Source organism: Schistocerca piceifrons, chromosome X (assembly GCF_021461385.2).
Source record: "Schistocerca piceifrons isolate TAMUIC-IGC-003096 chromosome X, iqSchPice1.1, whole genome shotgun sequence".
NCBI lineage: Eukaryota > Metazoa > Arthropoda > Insecta > Orthoptera > Acrididae > Schistocerca > Schistocerca piceifrons.
Window position 1 is genome coordinate 277,088,299 of NC_060149.1, and position 23,331 is coordinate 277,111,629.

A 23,331-nucleotide genomic window follows, 5' to 3' on the forward strand; every position below is an offset into this window, starting at 1 on the left:
GCGGTAAGATCCCGAGCAAGGCTACCTGCAGTACTCCGTGGCCGTCTGCGGGCACTGATGATGAGATATCGGTCTTCTTGTGGTGCTGTACACTGTGAACGTCCCGTACTGTAGCGCCTGGACACGTTTCCTGTCTGCTGGAATCGTTGCCATAATGTTGAGATCACACTTTGTAGCACAAGGAAGGCCCGTGCTACGACCTGCTGTGTTTGACCTGCTGTGTTGTACCCATGGCCCATTTCAACTGAACCTTAACAGGGCCATTTGCTCAATTCATGTGGCTAACAGTCATTAATGTGTTTCTTAGATTTCCTTTTGGGATGCTAATGAACAGCAACATCACTAAATCTAAAGTAATAACTCTGTCGAAAGCATGGTTTCTGATAATTGTTTTCAATTTACAGCTCAAACTTCAGAAATTATCAATGCCCAAAATAGTATTATCCATTTTCTAACATTCCCATATCACTCTCAATTGTACACAGCTAACACATACATTTAAGGGGAATACATGAAAGAAATGAACCAAAGATCCACATAAGAGGCTTTAACCATCTCCCTTTGCACCTACAGGTCTATTCCAATCGGCAGAAAGATACTAGCAAAGCTGGTGCATGGATGAAAGCCCTGCACCTTCCAGCATGTACTGCAGCCATTATCACAAGCAGCAATGCAGAACTTATTTTGGAATCATTTTTCCCAAAATGGACACTTACAGCCAGTGACACAGTTGGCTGCAGGCCACAGACACAGGAATGCACAGGCACTGTCTAAAATCAGCTAGGCTATAGCAGCTCTCAGTTTCCATAACCATTTCTGCCATGCATGTTTTACCAAAGATTATTGGTCACAGCTACAACTTCCTGGCAACTGAATTCAGCAGCATGCCAGTCCTGGGATGGAGGTCAACATACCCTCCACCAACTACTCTGTGCAGAGGATAACCATAAAATGGAGTTGTAACTTCTTGGAGCACTCTACCAGGCTCCTACCCACATAAGCTATCACAAATTGGGCCATTTCAACCCATATGTGTCCAACATATCCAGTTTGGGGAGACAGGATGAATGCCATATTACCCAAATACAGTGCAGGCATGTTTATCAATGGTTATCCCAATTGAGTCATTTCTCTTGCCTTCAATCAGTCCAGATGTACACTTCTCATTCACCATTTGGACCACCTTGTTAAGAGATGTTGACAATTCAACTTTGGACCTCTGAGTGAGCCACAGGTCAGAAAATTCTAACTAAATTTTTTCATTCTCTTTTATGTTACAAGAAACAGTGTTTATATAAACACAGTAAGGGGTACGTTATTAACCTACAACATTCTAAAAGTTAATCATGTCTGTTAAACAGTAATTAGGTTGACAATCTGCTACATCTCAGTGCAGTAACATTATTTCAATTCATATTTAGAACTAGAAATTTGTTTCCATATACCCTGTATCCAATCCAATTCCCTCATTATGCACAATAAACAGAAGCTTCAGATATGCCAGCATGGAGCAATAAATCATAAGACACAGAATTGCAGCTTAACATGACAGACATACAGAACACACCATTCTCTGTCTCCTCCTAACACTTATTTGTTTAGGAACCTGAGGATGTTGTGTGATATGTGGTTTCTTAAAATGATAGGCTCAGAACCTACACAGATTTTTAACACTTATATACCGGTAATGCAGTTAGGGATAATATATGAAGAGAATATTTAAAATCAGCGTACAAAACTATATTTTCTCATACTCCTCCCCCCCCCCCTTTCATTACTAGTTGCCACTAATGGCTTGCTGTGAGAAGACTGCAACAGAAGTAGAAAAATAAATTGTCATCCACAAAGAAGTAGTGGACTTTATATCATTTATTGCTGTAGCAAAGACATTTATACTTTAGAAAATAGAACTTACAACGACACTACTACCATCTTCATACCAGCTGGACAGAATATTCTCAACTAGAAATGTGATCTTTGAAGACAAAGGGCCCAATGAATATCAGAGTGCCTCATTTGTGTAGCTTAGAAAGGATACTCTGCTGTCAAGTAACATCACAAACTTCCAGATGATCAAAAGATATACTTGTAGGAGAGCCCACACAGGAAAGCCTTCTGCAGGCACATTAGTAAAAGAGATGTGATATCACCTGAAATCACACCCAATGCATCAAAAGGGCATCTTTAATCTAAAATATAGACCAGATAGCGGTTGAAAATTCACTTTCTTGCTCACACGGCCAATGAGTTTGGAGTATGTGAGTGGTAACCATGGGATCCCAAGCTGAGTGTGACACTGCTTCCCCTTGTATCAGGCTCCAATACCCTATCCTATCACCCTCTCTTGGCCAACTCCCACTTTTTTTTTAACCCAAGTGATATTAGGGTTCAAGGCTTGAGGGTGCTGATCAGCTTCTAGTCTTCTACATAATTTCATAACATCAGCCATGCGTAACCAACAATCAGCTTTTTGCATAACATTATGAATTATAATTTGAGCATTTATCCTCACCCAAGGGTGACACCTTACACAGCCAACCACTGAAGATCTTTTGAAGATGAAGGCAGCCTTTCAACTTTGGTTGGCTGCCATTCAGAAGATTATGGTGGATTGAATTGGCCCAGTCACAGCCCACGTAATTGTTTCCAGAAACAATTTTCACAGTGCAGCAAAATGAGTGTTGCTTTGAAACTCCAGGGCAGATTAAAACTGTATGATGGACTGGGATTCAAACCTAGAATGAAAATTCATTCTGGATACATATACCATCTAGAGATGATAACTAGTGCATAAGTGGGGCAACCAAAATTGTCAAAGATTGACAGAAATCACAATATATTCTCAAAACCAACATGCTTTAAAAGGAAACCCCCACAAATTAAAAACCTGGAAACGTTCTGACTTCAGAAAGAGTGGATGTTAGCTGCACCACATATGCATAGATAAATTCCACCACTGGATTACACATTTGAGCATTCTTTAGAAAACTTTTAGCAGATATCTACAAAAATATGAACTCTCAAGATTAATGCGGAGAGATAAAGCAGGGAAGTTCATCAATAGTAATCAAGAAACAAAGAGGTTCTCACAGATGCATTCAACAAACTTTTAAACTATTATGAACCTTTACCCCTACATTATTTATCCTTATATAACTGTATTCAAGAGAAATTAAAGTTCACCTCAACTTTGTATATGACTGAGAAATTACACTAGGCCTAAGTGAGAATACTTGGTGTAAAAACTGAACAAGTTAGGGCTCACCTGACTGATAACGGCAAGAAGATCAAAATGAGGTAAGAGATAAGTTATAAAAGAAACTATGAGATGAGAGAAGACTGAGGAGCTGACTTCATGGAAGCTGAGAAAACACAAAGAAAACTTGCAAAAGCATGATAAGTATGTAACTGAGGTCTGTAATGCATGGAGAAGTCAAGAGAAAGTATTTAGCCAACAGGTCAAGTCAACTACCTGATGACTGTAATGCATGGAGAAGTCAAGAGAAAGTATTTAGCCAACAGGTCAAGACAACTGCCTGATGAGGATGATGAAGTGAATTAATAACTGACTACAAGAAGTAATCTCAAGGTCAGAAGGCGTAGTATTTTAAGGAGGCCACTACAGCACATACAAACCATACCTTGAATTACATTTTTGTATAGTAAGATACATAAAAATAACCTAGAATGAAAGAAGTTGCTTCAAGGTAAAACCCACACTATTTCGTCTTACAGCATTGTCATGGGATAGGCATAATACATACTTCCACATTTTAAATTATTAATCTACAACTTTAGTTCCAGTTAAAATAGAACAGACAGAAATTTCAACCTCTGCCCAACAAAGGTTAAGTAAAGTCAGTGACAATTACTTCTGAATAATTCAATATGGCTAAAAAGTGCCCAGCTATAACTTTAAATGAGGAAGAAAGTACAATGAATAAAAAGATAAACAGTGGGGACTTGTTTCAATTGACAGAATTTTGGTAGATGTTATCCTATTTAACTGAATTCATGACCTGTAAATGTATTTAACCAATAATGTCAGCACACTTGTGATCCCAAAAAAACATCCCAGACCCAGAATACAAAATGATAAGCACAGATACTTAACTTAAAATAAGTAAATAATAATCTGGTTTATGATGGACTGAAGAGTGACCAGCATTTCTTTAAACATTAAATTAAATGATAGGCAACTTCTTAAACAAGTCCCTATAAAGTGGATGGGGCTTTAGGAAATTAATATTTGACCATATTAGATGATTACACTTAACATGAGATACTTCTTACACTGCATTTCCACAAAACCTGTCAATCAATTTATTTCTGTAACTATATCTTACAAATAGTATTGTACGGCAATTATGGCAAAATTCAACTTTTAATTCTGTCATTTGAATTAAAGTCTTCATATTTTATTAACATCAAATCATTCACATTTACTGTCTGAATGGATGTCGTCCTCTACAAAATTGGAACCTCTCAGTTTTTGTCTAGTGTTAACGTCGCGTTAGGGGACCCTCAAAAAAATCACAAAGTTAATTTGTTTTACAAATTATAAGGTATGTTTTGTTATGACATACGGCCCAACTCAATGGTGTGTCTACTGTTGTTGCTGCTATTGTTCATGACAGTGTCCTTACTCTTGCTTATAATTACGTTCCATATCTGCAAAAAACATTCGTGGTGACCGTCTTACACGCGCCGTAGATATTATTTTTGTATTTTGCCACATCCAACGGTTTGCGTAACTACATACACTGGCATGAGTTGTATGAGTCAACATTCACACGTTATGTACACGAAGTAAGCGCAGCTTACACGATGGATAAGAATAGCTTCAAACAGAATGTACATCTCAGTTACATATGCAATGCTACTTGTGTACTGTTTCATACAGAAATCTAAACTTCAGCGTTGAGAGAACGCCGTTTCCCGTAACCAACACCTTTGTTTGAGTGAAAACTTACCTTTATAAATTAAGAATTGGGGTGCATTTACATTTGAACAGAAGCCGCTACAGCCGAATGCGTAAATCACAACGTTAATAAGATCATAGTTCACTTAAAAACTAATTGCACGGCAACAACCACAACCGATACGACTAGAAACAGCAGGCGTAAACACTTAAAATTTGTACGCGCCATTAGTTTGACTAGCGCTTCTAGCGGGAAAGATAGAAACTTATACAAGAGCGCCGCTTTCGAACAAGTCGCAAGTTTTCCGCAAGATAATTCTGCCAGGTTTCTTTAAACTGTGTGTTTTAATCATTATCATTCCATGTATGCAACGATTCGTATTTCTTCTATTTTTGTTACTCTGTCCTTGTTATTAAACTTCTACTTTCAGTGTTTACAAATGCACAGTAGCATTTAAACCTGAAACCACGACAATCCGAAGCAAACAGCGACGATGGAGAATCAAAGCCATCAAATTTTATAATAAGCAGTACATGGCTTTAACAGTTATCTAAAGGGCGAAGAGGAAAGATTAAACCCAAAGATGTCATTAAACGTATAGTGAGCACTAGTGGATAATCAGTTGATGAAAAGAAAGCTTTGTTTGGTTGTTTATTTTTACTGATAGAGACAAGAAAAAGAAGAAAATTACAGCTTGCGTCTTCACATATCCCATTCCCGTCGCAAAATAATGAACAAGACTGTCCCAATCGAGCCGTCAACAGCATTTTATGATTCCGTCCCATACGACGGTACGGAGAGATCTAAGAAACAATTACCCCACTATAAATTCACAATGATTCTCTTTTTGCTATCACCATGTATCAGGGAACTACATTTCACATCGAGATCTGCAGCACAACATCGGCGTAAGTGCCCCGCGTTTAACACATGTCTTTGTTAGATTGCTAGAGCGATTATTCCACCTGAATGACAAACTATAATTGTTTCTTCGCTTACAAGGTAGTAGCAAATTCTAAAAAGTTTTTCAGAGATCTGTGTCAATCTTAATATAAAACCATTATTACAAAATAATAGTTGTAAAAGCAAAGAAATAAGTTGACACACTGAATACATCTGATATATCCCACTGGCTTCAAATAGAAGGTAGTTTCCGGTATGCATCTGAGAGACCTACATATCTACAATATAAGTAATGTTTTATTTGTTATCTCGTTCTCTTAAGATGCACAAATTTTCTCAGCACTTGATAAAACTATAATATGTGCTGCTGTACCTCGTACTTACACGCGCACTCCAAGAAGACTCTCGGCTAGTTGACTGGTACTGAATATTTTAAGTTCGCGGCCTGTTTTAGCTGGCAGATAAAACAATTTGCAAAGCTTCTGACATATTAACAAATAGGATGATTTGAAAGTCATTCATGGAACATTTCTGTGACCGTTAACTCCGAGTATTTTCGTGGACATAATCGCCCTAAACATAATGTTTTCTGCTGGATAACGTTAGGAGCGTCAGCCCCCGGTAGCTGAGTGGTCTCTATGTTCGCTCACATTCATGTCTGCTGCGCCGTTCTCCTACAAGCCTCACGAGTTTGCTTCTGATGGCGCTACGACCTGCTTCGCCGAGAGCGCCGGTGCCGCTACAGGACATCCCAGCGCCCCTCTTTTATATAGGACGTTTCTATTTAGAACAAAGTTATTCCAGTGTAGCACTCACGACACCACGAATGGCCACAACTCGACGCCTATATCACGACATGCTGCAACGTCGCCCCCTAAATGTGGTCGAACTAAAATATCCTGATGTACGGTGGCGCGTGGTGTGGAAGACTGTACTGCGTGATTCCGGTGTTGTTTCCCAATGGTACGTAGTCGTTAACGGGAAGCTGGCGACGCAATAACGTCTCTACAATATCCACATGGCAGAATCTCCCAATTGTGTGGGTTGTAATACAGTAGATTCTGACGAGCACCGCCTCAGCTGTGGCGAGGCGGAGCCGGTTTGGCACCTAGTGCGGCAGATGCTGGCTTATCTCTTGCGAGTTACGCCGGAGCATATATCTGCATGCACGTTATTGTTTCCGGATGAGACATTTTACCCCAAGACTCGGACCAACTCCGTCACCTGGATACGTGGACATGCGGTCCATTACCTCTATCGTGACGGACACAAGAATTTACTTGACTTCTGGGTCTATTTGCAAAAAAGACATCACGCTATAGCCGGGCATACCAGATATCGACGATGCTTCGCAAACTACCTATTGAGTGCCTTTCACAGCCCGCCGTGTAGTTGGAATGTTCCAGGCAGTGGTAGATGAGGTCAGAACGAAGTGCAAACGATCATACATTGAGCTATCTTTATCAGTGGGCGCAGTCGCTGGGAAGCCTGACTATGAAGTGGTGGCTTTACTTTCATGTTATTTATGTTTACTATCTTAGATGGTGTCTTCATTCTGTTTTAGTTTTCCAGGCTTGACTATCTATGACTCTTCGCACATTGATATCTATATAACGAAAAAAAAAAAAACTTCCGCTCCCTACTAGAAATACCCTTCCCTTCATGGTGTTTTTGTGGGTTGTCGCACACACGTTAGTCCCGTATAGTATAGTTTCTTCACATTTTAGATGGGGGATGGTTACGTATAGCTTAGTTAGGAAGGCAACGCCTGAGGAGGTAAGAGTTCATTTTGGTTGGCAGGGACACAAGTAGTGGTGCCCTGTAGGTATGGCTATGATTTTGCTTTATTTCTTTTTGTTAGGTACCCCACAAAAAAGTCCTAGCTGTTGCACATTTACAAAAAAAAAAAAAATGGTCAGCGTGTTGGAATGTTAAGCACGGGGGCGTGGGTTCGATTCCCGGCTGGGGTGGGAGATTTTCTCCCCTCAGGGACTGGGTGTAAAAAAAAATAGAGAGAGAGAGAACGAAAAAAAGGGGTCAGCACGAGATAATGTCAATTCTAAGGGCACGCGTTCGATTCCCGACTGGGTCGGAGATTTTCTCCGCGCAGGGACTGGGTGTTGTGTTCTCCTAATCATCATCATTTCATCCCCATCGACGCGCAAGTCGCCGAAGTGGCGTCAAATCGAAAGACTTGCACCCGGCGAACGGTCTACCCGGCGGGAGGCCCTAGTCACACGACACTTACATGTAACGTTGGGAGCGACCAAAAAGAACACAACACCAGTCGAAATCATTTGATTTCTATCGATTTAGCTTCTTAGATAAGCAATCTCAACGAGAATCTTCCGTGTGCGTGTTTTAGTGCGCCCCAGTCATGGAAGATAATAGACAAATAGATAAGTCAGCATCGATGCAGTGTAAGCTAATGAAAAAGATCAGAGGCACCAGCAATAATTATGTTACCAAACTCTGACTAAACAAACCTCATCCACAACATGCATCCGTCTGCGACGCATTCCTTTAAGTTGGAATGTGCTACGTTAGTGCTTTACTATTAAGTGCATCTATCTCAGACTAAAAATGTGTTACCGCATAGTTCCAACTCCAGTAGGTCCTACACTTTCTTATTTTTCAATCATCTAAAACGACTTGAACTCTTATCAAGTCCTGTTGTTCGTGAAGTAGGCCACATTGTTCCGGGGATAGCATTCTGCATCAAGCTATACTTCTCTCAACATGATTCACGGAACTTCACGTCAAAATATTCAAGAATATGGCAGCAATCATTCAAACTGTCGGCGGAACGGAGCAATATGAAACTTCAGCGTCTTGAGTGATGTGGAAAAAAGTTTACGTGATATTTTTCGTACCACTATTCTCCAAATAAAGATACACACGGGGGAAGAAACGCATAAGTATAAACAAATAACAACGTAAATAGACGACCTATGAAGTTTTTCTTAAATGAAATTGGTTCATCTGTAAAACAGTCAGTTCCACCGAGAGAAAAAGTATACTACTTGGCTGTTGGAAAGATAAACGAGACACAATAACAAATTGGTTGTAGATATACAGGGCACCCCAGGAGAAATGGTCGAAATTCAGGGATATAACAGGAACGATCATTCCCAAGCGAACAAATTTGATAAACATGGGCTCTAAAATGCGTACCTTAAGAGGTATGAGCATTTCTCCATATTCGATATTGTGAAACAAATTTCTTCTACTGTGCGCTTCTTGCTATCCGTATCTTGGGAGGAGGCAGTATGGTCCACAACAAGAAAATATTGTCTAGTAAACATGGGCCCTAAACTGCATACCTTAAGAGGTACGACCACTTCAACATGTTCGCTGCTTCTACTGAACAAGTGCTCATGGCTATCAAGGTATCCACTTTAGAGCCTATGTTTACTGGACTTTTTTTCTTGTTTTCATCCGTACTACCACCTCTCAAAATATGGAAAGCAAACAGCTTGCAGTAGAAGAGATTTGTTCCACAGTAGTGAAGATGATGTGTTCATAGTTCTTAAGGTATGCATTTTAGAACCCGTGTTTACTAGCCTTTTTTGCTTCAAATGATCGTTCCAGTCATATCCCCGAATGTTGACCATTTCTCCTAGGACACTCTGTATATTATCTTCTAAGTATTACCATTCTGTCTATATGAATACATCTTCCAGAGAAGTAACTCGGATTTCAAATGTCTGTATGACGTTTATCCTAATCGTTCAGTTCTCTGTAGTGTGTAAAATTCACGGAATGCTCTTTGTCAAAGTCATCCACTATGAATTTTACATATCTTATTAATAATTTCAGTTATCATTACCACTCTCAATTTTTGTGAAACGAACAGATGCTAATAACGTTACACTAGTTCTGCACACACATGTGATTTTTCAGACGGAAAGGCGACTAATCGCTGTCGCCAAAGTACACCCAGTGAGTGGCGAGAAAATTGCAGAACATTCTTTTAATTTTATGGGAGATTAAGAATTAACATTATCGCTACATATCCTAGTGCTTAATTCCTGAGAAGTGAAACAAAGAAAATGCTTGTTTATACTTATATATGTATACCATGTTGTGTTTGTAGATTGGTTGAAATGTACTCCTACAATTCGGCTTTCAAATGGGACAGCAATTAAAAATTACAGGAGACTGTCATCGTTATGATTTTCGTCTGTTTTTGTTACCTATAAGCGATAATAAATATTATTATTGTTTAAATCATTATTATTACCCATTCTGAACGGAGTTCCATTAAATTGTCTTGAATGTGCAGTATCCTGGAGGGGGTAAATGCATTATTGACAATTTTTCAAATTTTTATAATGATTTTTAACGCATTTGTTGTGACGAATACAGAAAAAATTGTGAAAAAATTCCATCACCCTTTGTTTACCTACAATCACACACCGAATTTCTACTTTTAAGCTGTTTTAACATAATTACGAACAATAACCTTACAGTAAAATCTAAATAATAATTTTAAAATTTAACATTTTTAGCCTGTTAAGTTAACTTGCAAATGTAATCAATCCAAATTTAGGTTGCCACCATGACACGGTCTTTCTTGTGTTAAAAAAACTACACAGTAAAACTGGTTCACACTAGATTTGCTGCCAGTATTCTGTCTGTGTCAGTACCCTTTCCACTATTCGTCCTTCCCCCTCCACATACTATCTGCTCTCTACTGCAGTGTCAACCTATTGTCAGCGTGGATGTAACCACTCTGCTGAGCACACTTCCATTGTTTCTTGGTGGAGTGTTTATAAAGGCTTCTAGAGGTAGTTTGAACTCTCCTGATTGTTTCTGCTTTCTTTGTGGACCTTATACTCATAAAAAAGCAACATAGAAACATTTCGGATTTTGTTAAAAAGATATACTTTGCCTAGTTTCGTATGAAACTGGCCAATTATGACAAGTAATGGGCTCCTCACTAAGTGTGTTCTGAGAGTGTAGAAGTACTGAGACAATTGTTTCATGGTGAGAAGAAACCATTTCGTTTCGCAATACTAATGATTTGGAGACAACCGAAAAATCACAGTGAAGACAGTTATTTTTGCTCTTTCTGTGAGTAAGGTTTTAATTTGAAAAATAAAAAGGAAATGTTGTATCCAAACATTCCTTCAGCTATGCGCCCTGTTCCTTATGGGCTTCATTTACCCGTACCTTGTCCTCCAGCTACAGCTGAAACCATTGTTCGCAACTCCGGAGTTCTCCAGGTTGGTTGGCCTGTATTTTCGTCTTCTGGATCTCTATATCACAAAGAATAAGAGCATAGTTATCACTAATGCTCACATACTGTCTAACTGGCAGTCTGGATCGGACCGAGCTGCTGCACAGGCAACTGCATTGAGCGGTGCTACTGAGTCATGCCGCACTACGGGCGTCGTTGAAATGTGTCGCAGCGCTACTGTGATTAAGTAGAAACGAAGAGTGGCACTGGAAACGAAATACAGAATATAGAAACGAAGAGTGGCACTGGCGTAATCGTCGCGAAGAATAAACTGGAAGGAGTTGCCTCTATGTCTGTTCTTGATGGTCCTTGTATACTTGTACGTAGTAATTTTAATTTTAGTATTGTTAATCATCATACTTCCAGTCAAGGTAACCGCTGATTTAAGTTACCGTTGTAAGAACTGGCCTGTAATATTTTTGATACATTTCGTAAATTACAGCTTTCTGTCGTAAACGGATTTTTGAAATTTCCTGCGAAACGCTTCGGAAACAATAGGAAGTTAACTGAATTCGTGTTAAAACTTGTCATATACTATCTGATCAAAAGCAGAAGGTGTATTAAAAAATCATCCAATTTTTAAAAAATCATAAGTGTTCTGTTATTTGAGATACCGTGTGTACATGAGCAACGTGTTAACTATCGAGTTTTGTATGGTTCCCGCTAGGTAGCAGCAGCGTGCACTCACTTCAGTTCAAGTAAAAATGGCGTCGTGACAACAGAAAGCATTTGGTGTTCTACTTTTTGTGCAGTGCGGGTCAGTCATAACTGTTCAGCGTGACTTTCGTAGTAGGTATCGTGTGGATCCTCCTACAGCATAGAGCAGTAGACGATGGCATGAACAATTCCGAGAAACAGGTTGTTTGTGTAAAGGTTAATCACCGGGCCGTCCCTGAGTGACACAGACGCCGAACGCATCCGCCATAGTTTCACGAGGACTCCACAGAAATCCGTTCGCCGTGCAGCTCCACAGCTCAACATGCCCCCGATGTTCGTCTGGCGAGTGTTGCTTCGACGTTTACACATGAAGCCACACAAAATTCAGCTACTGCAAGCTCTTCGTGAAGGTGACAGTTGTCTTAAGGCAGTGTTGACGATGATAATGAAGGTAGTTATGAGCCCCTCAACAATGAGCCAAAAATCTTCACACAGTCGGAACTAAATGATTTTTGCCTCCTGGAACATTCTTTTCTTGGTACACGAGTAGAGAAAATGAGTTTGTACAATTTTTTTCTCTCAAGGGGGTGACATTACTTTTTGTACTAATGTTCCTGGATTGATGTGGACATTCAGTATCAAATACGAACGTAATGAATGCTGATTTTTCATTGGTTCCTCCAAAAGGAGCCTGAAAGCTGTTCTTCTTCACAAAAGGGAACCAATATGCATCTGTCCCAGGAGCACATTCAGTTCATTTGAAAAAATGTTATGAGAACCTTGAATTGGTCATTAACAAGCCTAAGTACTCTGATCATAAGTGGACCATCTGAAAGTGATCCTTATGCTACTAGGCCAACAGAGTGGCTAAACAAAATTCCCCTGCTTCCTCTGTGAATGGGACAGCCATAACTATAAACACCATTCTACATCTACATCTACATCTACATCTACATTGATACTCCGCAAGCCACCCAACGGTGTGTGGCGGAGGGCACTTTACGTGCCACTGTCATTACCTCCCTTTCCTGTTCCAGTCGCGTATGGTTCGCGGGAAGAACGACTGTCTGAAAGCCTCCGTGTGCGCTCTAATCTCTCTAATTTTACATTCGTGATCTCCTCGTGAGGTGTAAGTAGGGGGAAGCAATATATTCGATACCTCATCCAGAAACGCACCCTCTCGAAACCTGGCGAGCAAGCTACACCGCGATGCAGAGCGCCTCTCTTGCAGAGTCTGCCACTTGAGTTTATTAAACATCTCCGTAACGCTATCACGGTTACCAAATAACCCTGTGACGAAACGCGCCGCTCTTCTTTGGATCTTCTCTATCTCCTCCGTCAGACCGATCTGGTACGGATCCCACACTGATGAACAATACTCAAGTATAGGTCGAACGAGTGTTTTGTAAGCCACCTCCTTTGTTGATGGACTACATTTTCTAAGCACTCTCCCAATGAATCTCAATTATGTTAAAACAGAATGGCCAGTAAGAAAAATTTTGGTTCCTGGAGTCATGAACGTTGAGAAGAAGAATTTAGTGGATTCTAAAAACATTTTACTTCCGCCACTTCACATCACGTTGGCACTAATGAAACAATTCGTCAAAACAATGCCTAAAGAGGGAGAGTGTTTTAGAGAACTTTGTAAGCAATTCCTTGGACTCTCTGAGTCAAAACTAAAAGAAGGGGAATTTGTTGGGCCTTATATAAGAAAACTTATGAAGGATGAAAACTTTGAGTTGAGAATGGAAAACCAGGAAACCCTGAAAGGCTTTTAAATAAGTGGTAACCAGCTTTCTAGGAAATAAGAGACCCAAAGTACAAGAACATTGTTGCCGATCTGTTAACTAACAACAAATGATTGAGCTGCAACATGAGTGTTAAAGTTCATTTCCTTCATTCTCATTTGGACTATTTTCTGGAAAATCTTGGAGCTGTCAGTGAAGAACAAGGAGAACGATTCCATCAAGTCATAAAAGAAATGGAATGAAGATAACAAGGATGTTCAGATGTGAACATGATGGCTGACTACTGTTGGATATTAAAAAGAGAAAATCCTCAACTCCACAGCAGGAAAAGTACAAAGAGAAGTTTGGAAGGAAAAAGGAAACTTTTCTGTAAAGACCACTAATAGTGTTGTAAAAAGGCATTATCAACTTTTTTTACTCTGTGTTTAAGATTAATCTATGTTTAATGTGGTTTAATAACAATGTATAATACTGATATAAAAAATTACCTTTTTAGGATTTTTTCTAAGAGTTTTACCTCTTCTTATAGACAAACCTTACATGATAGAAAAAAACATCATTTCTTAAATCATCGCCAAAAACTACATAAAATCAGTTATCAAAACTAAAACAATTTTCAAACAAATTCTTTTGCAGACCTGTGTTACTAGTGGAAATTAATAAAGGATGTGTCCGCCATTCCCTTTTATGATGGCTAGAATTTTGCTGGGCACATTTTCAACATGGATAAATGTCTGTAGAGGAATGGACCACATTCTTCTTCAAGAGGCAAAACCAGAGACGGTTGTGATGTTGGTTGCTGACGTCTGCAGCGAAATTGACATGCTAGCTCATCGCATAGGTGTTCCATTGGGTTCAGATTAGGACCTTGTGCAGGCTAATCCATTTCAGGAATGTTACTGTCCACAAACCATTGTCTCACAGACGCTGTTTTATGACAGGATGCATTACCATGATGATGCAAATAATTATAGTCCCCGAACTGTTCCTCTATGGTATGCAGTACACAAATCTGTAAAATGTGTCCATATCCGTCTGCATTTAGGTTTTTATTACGCACAATAAGGGGACTACAACATAATCACAAAGTATATCCCTATACTATAACACAACCTCCTCCATACTTCACCGGTGGTACTACACGTGATGGAAAGTAACTTTCTCCAGGCATTCGCCAAGCCCAAACCTTTCCAACATATTGCCACGTTGTATACTGTCATTCATCACTCCAAATCACTAGCTTCCAGTCATCCTTTGTCCAGTGGTATCACTCTGAAAACCACCTAAATGTTTTGCCTACCGCTGACTACAGAAACATGTTGCTTATGAGGAGCTGCTTGACCACTGGACCCGATTCTTTTTAACTCACAATGTATATTCTTTATGCTAGCTGGACTGCTACTACCACTTTGGAACTCACAAATGATCCCTTCCGTTGATTTCATGCGATTTTTTACAACCACCTTGTACAATGCTTGACAATGCCTGTCCATTAGTACATGATGTCTCTCTGGTGTTGGTTTAGCTTTGATTGTTCCTACACGTCTCTACTTCACAATCACATCACCAACAGTAGATATGGGTAGCTTTAGAAGGGCTGAAATCTCCCTGATGTATTTATCACTTAGGTGACATCCAGTGACTGGTCCATATACGAAGTCTCTGAACTTTCCTGACCCACCCAATCTGTTGTTACTACTTATCTACTGACAACACAATACTCCCAGCCTCCTTTTATACTGGCGGGTCGCCTCTAATGATATCTAGTGGCCAATTTTGCATTAGACAGGAGTGTTCATATGCAGGGTGTATCAAAAAGATTCATCCAATTTGGCACATCTGTATATTTCTGAAACTAATAAACATATACAATGAATTTTGTTTTTTGATGAATGAGAAACTCAAAAAGTTTTTTTATATCTTTTCATAGGTGTTCAATACGCCTCCCTTGAGTTGCACAGCATATGTCAATGCAGTATGCAAATTGTTCCAACACTGCAGTGAGCATGTCTTGAGACACAGCTTCCACAGCTGCTGTTATGCAGTGTCTGAGTTCATTCATTGTTGTTGGTACTGGAGGCACATAAACCGAGTCCTTTATAAGCCCCCACATAAAATAATCAGATACAGTCAGATCCGGTGACCTTGGAGGCCAGTAATGTAAGGCTGAATCGATTGGTTCAGTGTGACTGATCCATCGTTCAGTTACCCTTTAATTTAAAAATTCCCACAATTCCAGGTGCCAGTGTGGCGGTGCATCATTCTGTTGGTAAATGAAGTCGTTCAAATCAGTCACCAACTGTGGGAAAAGAAAGTTCTCAAGCATATCGGGATATGAGCTTCCTGTAACAGTGCTCTTGGCAAAGAAAAATTGACCATACACCTTTTCCCATGAAACTACCAAAAACTCATTAAATTTTGGAGAGTCCCTCTCATGTTGTACAATTTTATGTGTTCGTTCCTTACCCCATATTCTCACATTATGAAGGTTCACCTTTCTACTTAAATGGAATTTTGCCTCGTCACTAAACACTAAGCCAGGAAGAAAACTGACATCCTCTGTCTTGCGAAGAACGAACTCCACACGTTGTTGTTTGTCACCTTCATGAAGAGCTTGCAGTAGCTGAATTTTGTGTGGCTTCATGTGTAAACGTCGAAGCAACACTCGCCAGACGAACATCGGGGGCATGTTGAGCTGTGGAGCTGCACGGCGAACGGATTTCTGTGGAGTCCTCGTGAAACTATGGCGGATGCGTTCGACGTCTGTGTCACTCAGGGACGGCCCGGTGATTAACCTTTACACAAACAACCTGTTTCTCGGAAATGTTCATGCCATCGTCTACTGCTCTATGCTGTAGGAGGATCCACACGATACCTACTACGAAAGTCACGCTGAACAGTTATGACTGACCCGCACTGCACAAAAAGTAGAACAACAAATGCTTTCTGTTGTCACGACGCCATTATTACTTGAACTGAAGTGAGTGCACGCTGCTGCTACCTAGCGGGAACCAGACAAAACTCGATAGTTAACACGTTGCTCATGTACACACGGTATCTCAAATAACAGAACACTTATGATTTTTTAAAAATTGGATGATTTTTTTTATACACCTTCTGCTTTTGATCAGATAGTATTGTAAGTAGCGTGAATAAAAGGACGCTATGTGCAAGAAGCATGAAGCGCCCTTTGAATGTTTCCTGATAGCTAAAAGAGCCACGCGCACTTTGAATAAGAAAATGCTACTTGACACTGAAATCAATATAAAAGATAGGGTCGCCACCAACTCTAGCCACACGACAAAGAAGAAGTAGCACTGAGTCGGAAAATTACTTAATTCATTAATAAGAAAAACTCACAAAAGAACATTCATTGTAAAGTCATTGATAAAGAATGGGATGTAGTTATTAATATGATCCAGGCATTCTTCCCGTGAATCAAATATTGAGTAAAGTAAATAGGTCGTGAACACCATGCGTAAGTGCAGCCTGCAGCAAGATTCGTGAAAACACGATCTATTCCAGAGCATTTGTTTCAGATACAAAAAGGGACACTAATCACTACACCTGTGCACATGGAAACGCTATAGGTGGGCCAACAAGGAAAACTACAAGGTAAATGGCGAAGGTAACGGCGACGTAACATCGGTACACAAGATAAGATTGAAGGCAAAATTATTTATTCCTTAAAACATTGACATAGTGCATCTATAGACTGCTGTTGCATGCTAACTATGTACAATTGCTTGTGAAATACTATACGTTTCATAACAGACTCGCGTGCCCACTCGGTCCGCGGAGACAATTTCTATGGGCCGTGGCCAAATTTTAATCACATGAGAGAAAGAAAATTCACAAATACACAAAAATTACCAAGATCCGGAAAAGATTAGAAGCATACACACACAGTTGTAGGCACATAAACATTCACACTGAACCGAGGGCACTTCAACATATGCAACTCCTTTGTGCTGCGTTCCTCTCACGGATCAAAGTCAAGACTGCATTGGGAATCAAACTGAAAGTCTACAAAAGCCTTGCATTCCCTGCTGCAACCCAGCAAGTAAATCTTTATAAGACGAAATTCGAGACCAAAAGCTAAAAGCTCCCCTCTCTATGTGACAACGCGCCACGCGGTCAGTACAACTCACCCTTCTTCGACTGGAGCACAGCTGTGTACGCTTCCCGTACCGGCGGCAGACTGCCTCCCGCTTCTGCAGCCTCTTCCACGCTCCGCGTGGACCGGAAAACCCCAGGATGCCATTTCCGCCACCAACCTAACGCAGGTGGATTTCTCCCAAGTAGCGGAAACCTCTTTGCCGACTTGACCATTACGAGAGTAGGCAATGAAAGGTGGCTACAGGACCCTTTCATCACCCCAAACGTCCCGGAGAAGACTGTGCCGCGAATTTTCTCGCCATGCTAGGAGATTCGCCAACAGTCTTCGAAACAAACACACCCTAACAAATAACAATTGCAACAGTAAACAGCAGCACAAAGGAGTTGATTAATCTCTTATATCCAAGTGAGCTTTATCCGACCTTAGTCAATAATTGTAACCTCATGCGGTCCGCAAAGCAAACAGAAGAAATTAAATTAAGCGTGATATACTACGCTAACATCATGTCATCTGACCTACTACGACCACAACCATGAGATATTATTTTAAAATTGCTTTAACCAACTATCAAAAGTTAACATAGAGACATAGGTGAACAGGTACATAATATATATAAATATATAAACAAATACGATGATGCAAAATCATTATCACGAACCAAAGCAGTATCATCTGGTGCTGACATATATAAAAACATGCAAGTGAAAGTGCAAAATACAATATTCACAACAAATACAGTGAAACAAAATCATTAATGAACCCAGTGGTATGACAGCTGGTAAATAATCACCTATGGAAAATAAGACATGAGTACAAAAACACATCCAGAAATCAACTCGTTGACACGCTGTCATTTTTCAGTTTCGCCACATGGTTGTTTCACTGGGTATTCTCTTTAGGTGCTGGGGTGGGCGTCTCTTCTAAAGGCGACTTGGAGGATAAGCTACTAGGGGACCACAACACTGAACTGGGGAGCTCGCAGCGGCGTTGATTGTAACGTCCGTTGTAACCCAGGTTGTTCATCCTAGACAGCACCCCGCGACGTTGCCTCGTGCCCGTTTCCACCCTCTGCGTCCATACTGTGGGATGGTTTGGCGTTGCAGATTTGCAGGACATCGCCACTTGTGGGCCCTGCCTCATCATCGAGAAGGCGGCTTGGCGGTCGTCGTCCGTGTGTTGTGGAGGAATGTGTTTTACCGACACACGCCCCCGTCTCCTGTCGTGTCAATGGGGAGACACGCGCTCTTCTGCGTCGCATCGAGGTCGACGTAAACTCGTGCGGGTGTCAGGCTTGAGACCCGCTTATCACCTCTTTGCACCGTCTCAGCTGATGCGTCAGTGGTGGGACCCGCGTCCCTCCGGGCAGTGGGCGTTACCTCACCGCAGCAGCCGTCTGGACTAGCGGCGCTGAGGGATCGGCGGCCTCGCCTGGTGTGCGTCATACTTTTCCTTTCGCTTGTCAGATGACTAGCGCATGGGGTGGAACGCCGGCCATCAGCTGGCGCTGCCGTGGTGACACGCCTGCGGGCTCCGGTGTGAGCCTGCGCCTGGGGGAAGACCAGCATCCCCTCCCCTCTGACGGGGAAACAGCTGTGACCGCTCGCCGCATCACTGTTTCGCCGTTGACACCAGGGTTCGGCAACGCCTGCCGGTGGACCAAGCCCTGTGCTTTCTGATGCGGAGGCTCCCTAGGCGGCCTTGCACCCACTTAAGAACTGCGCTCACAGGGATCGTTACAAAATATCATGTGTACAGATTACCACAAAATCTTCGGAGTTTCTCACTCCTGATCAATACATGGAATAGTGCCCAAAATTAACTTGACAAAAAGGGCCTTCTTAACATTACTAATAAAAAAAACAATGAAAAAAATTAAATAACCAATATTCAAACAAACAAAAGAATCCTTTTTATAAAATATAGTTCAAGCATTACATCTGCTGTCAATCATTCAGGGTAGATCTTGTACAAGGTTTGGTCAGGATTTGGATAGGATTTGGCGCCGCTGCTAGCTACAGACACGAAACTCTACCTACTCCTAACTACGCTCTCACACACAATCTACACAGCTCGTACTAGTCACCATCACCATATAGCCCGACTTCAATTCCCACATATAAACAAAATATTCCTTTCAACACCAATACCCATATCGTTGTTCATTGACTGCTCCTCCAAGGTTTGCAGAACATGTTTGCTGATCTGTGAAAAATTTCCGAGACTTCTTTTCTATGGACATTGCATAATAAAAGTTATGATTAATGAGACACAGAAGGTTCATTCAAGTCACATCTGGAATGGTAAATGTTTCAACATCTATTCATCAGACTAATGCAAAAGGTCAGTGGGCATAAAAATGGAAATAAAAATCATCCTATCCTATTAGCAAACACATAAACACTTCGTCCTATAAGTACATAAAAAAATACTGTCAAAAGAAATCCATTGTCCAGGGCCATGAGTACCCAACTTACTGCTATCATGAGATACTCATAATGATTACACACTTACTCACCACATGTCCCCAGGGGTCCTCACCTACCGTCATGTTATTTTAGCTTGGAGGTAGTCGCATTGATTCTCTATTAAATATCAAGCTGCTTGAGGTTATAAGCTGTTTCCATATACATCTTCTGGGGTTTCACATCCTGGTGCCCTCAACCGTACCTAGTAGTATGTGACGGCAAGTTACACTTTCCAAATATCTTATAAGATGGCAACTCTGAAAATCAAACACTATTAATCTCCCTTCATACACAAGTGCTTCACCTACAAGTCACCAAGTTGCTTCATTAACATCGCAGTACATTTGAAAAATCTCACTGAATCATGCTCACCTAAGGGGAATAAGAACACTAAAACTGTAATTTATCATCAAGAATTACCTTACGACCATTGACTCGCCACGCCAACACACCCGATACCTTTTTAGTCATCAAAGAACGAAAGCCATCTTACTGTAATAGGAAACACTTCATATGAGCCTCATGATCATTCACATTCAGACGTTTTGAAGCTGCACAACACTACTCCTTTCTGCTGAGAAGAAGAAATAACTACACACATATTGGGGGACCCTTTACAATTCATAGAAAATATAAACTTTAATTTCAATCACACCAGAGTGAATCAAAACATTGGAAAATATACACTGTAATTTTACGAAACAGAGGCGACTGGGTTTACCGCGGGCACACCAATACTGTGGCCCTCCCTCAACAAATCTTCCCTAATATCGTCTTCCTTTATTCAAATGCACATCAATATCATCAATAGCACCGGTCCTCATTTAGTTTGACGCCAACCGAGCCAGCCAACAGTCATTGATCCCTTTGATTAGAGGCATTTGTCGGATTGTGCCGCGGGTTTGCGGGACGAATTTCAACACCCACTGGCGGACCACCCGTACTGTTTACGGCACCCCTGTTGTTGCTTGTTCGATAATTATTCTGGGGTCGGTCACGACTACCGTTCCTGGGTCCGCTGTAATTGCGCCTAAATCTCAGTTCATTACCATATCTTCTAAACTCCCAGGGGTGTCTTTGATTTCCTCTAGGCGAATGATGACCATTGGCATAGTTCGTTCTGCCCGCGTTCCGTGAGGAGTCGCGACGCTGCCAACGCTCGCGCATTCTGTAACTCTCAGGCGACTCATTACGTCTGTATTGCCACCTGTCTCTACGGCTACGGCTTCGCTTGCGCGGCCGCTGCTCGTAGGCGCTCTGACCGTAATACTGCGTAGTGCCATTCGCATCGCACTCAAGCTCTAAAAGGAAATTGCGAAATCCCTCTACGTCATCCTTACATCGTCCTGCAAGGATAACGTGCCGCAACTGCATTGGAAACTTTCCCAGACAAATACGAATAATTTCTGCAGGTCCATAAGGATCGTCAAGATGTTCATTCGCCTGCAGCATGTGCTCGAACATCTGCACAGGGCTGGAGAATTTTGACCTATTTAACTCTGGTAGCATAATGAGTCCGTGTTTTACACGACTTTGCGCTGCCACTGACCAATATATCGACAGGAAGTGTTGACGAAACTCCCCAACAGTGTAGCAATTGCGTGCAATTGACCTCATCCGCGCCGCTGGCTCACCTTCGAGGTAGCCGCACATATACTCTATTTTGTGCGCACTGGGCCACGTAGGAGGGAGGGAGAACTCGAACTGCTGTAACCAGGCCCGCGGGTGAATCCCCGTAGCCGAGTTACGGAAGACTTCAAACTTCCTCACGGTCAGAAAATGTTTAAAGTCAAATTCGTGAGTTTCCCTTGGCGAACGTTCCTGAGGGGATCCGCGCCGTTCCCACCTGGTACGAGATCCGTGATCATGACGATGATCAAATTCGCCATAGTTCCCGGAATCATCGTCGGAATAATGGCCCTTTCGTTCATTTCTTTCAACTTCATGGGCCTTTAACCCTTTTAGGTGAAGTTCTAAACGGGTCATGCGCTCACATATTCCCTCGGTAACCCCTCTTTGTTGTATTTTTATTTCACACTGTCCACGCGGACATTTCGTTATCGACCGTATTTCGTCTGCATCCGCTGATGACGAGGTAATCGTTTCCCTATTATTGTCAGACTTACGCGCCACTGCGTCTGAGATCCTGGCTATTTCTTCTCGCATCTCTTGGTTGGCCGTGTCTTGTTTTGTTTGCGTAAGCCCTTGCTCTCGCTCGAGAGTTATTATCGCCTGGCTGAGGGTTTCTACCTGCGCGCTAAGGTGGACCGTGCACTTAGCCGCAGTGTCCTCTATTCGGGACACAAGAGCCGCGTGATCACTCTGGCATTGTTCTGCTAACGCGCAGAGATCCCTGGAGGAATTTCGTCCTACTCGGGACTCAAGAGCCGCTTGTTCACTCTGGCATTGTTCTGCTAGTATACGTATTTTCCCAGCGAACCTTTCTTCTTGCTCCATCACTTGCTTGCTAATGACTTGGTACCCCTCTTCTAAGGCGGAGATGCGTTGGTCAATGATCGCCAGTTTCTCCCCAACACCCTGTACTATTTCACTACTCAATCTTTTTACGGCCGGCCGAAGTGGCTGTGCGGTTAAAGGCGCTGCAGTCTGGAACCGCAAGACCGCTACGGTCGCAGGTTCGAATCCTGCCTCGGGCATGGATGTTTGTGATGTCCTTAGGTTAGTTAGGTTTAACTAGTTCTAAGTTCTAGGGGACTACTGACCTCAGCAGTTGAGTCCCATAGTGCTCAGAGCCATTTGAACCATTTTTGAACCAATCTTTTATTTGCTTCCTCAATATCCCTTTTATTACTGTCTAGTAATTGCCGTAGCATAGTCTGTAATGAATTTGCATCTATCGACTGATTCGAAAACACTACAGCGGGCTCAGGATGGACAACACTTGTGCTTGCGTTTTCTGCGTTTCGTTCCTGGTCGGACTCGACGTTCTGATCTCGTCCTTGTTCAGAGTTGTTGTCTGACTGGTTTTTCCGATCGCGGCTCCCTGAACAGCTACGCGTCTCCATCATAAGGATAGTTACTCCGTGCTCCAAAATACAAGAATAGTACCAAAGTCTCCTAATGGACTCACAGTCCCCACAAGGCAGCCAAGATACACGCCACAGGACAAGAGTCAACCCACACTTGTAACACAATTGAATACTAAATCACAATATCTATACAGTAATACATATACAAGATAAAACATGTAAGAAAATGCACACCTATATCATAAATTCACGTAAATTCCGTATCACAGAAAGACAATATACCA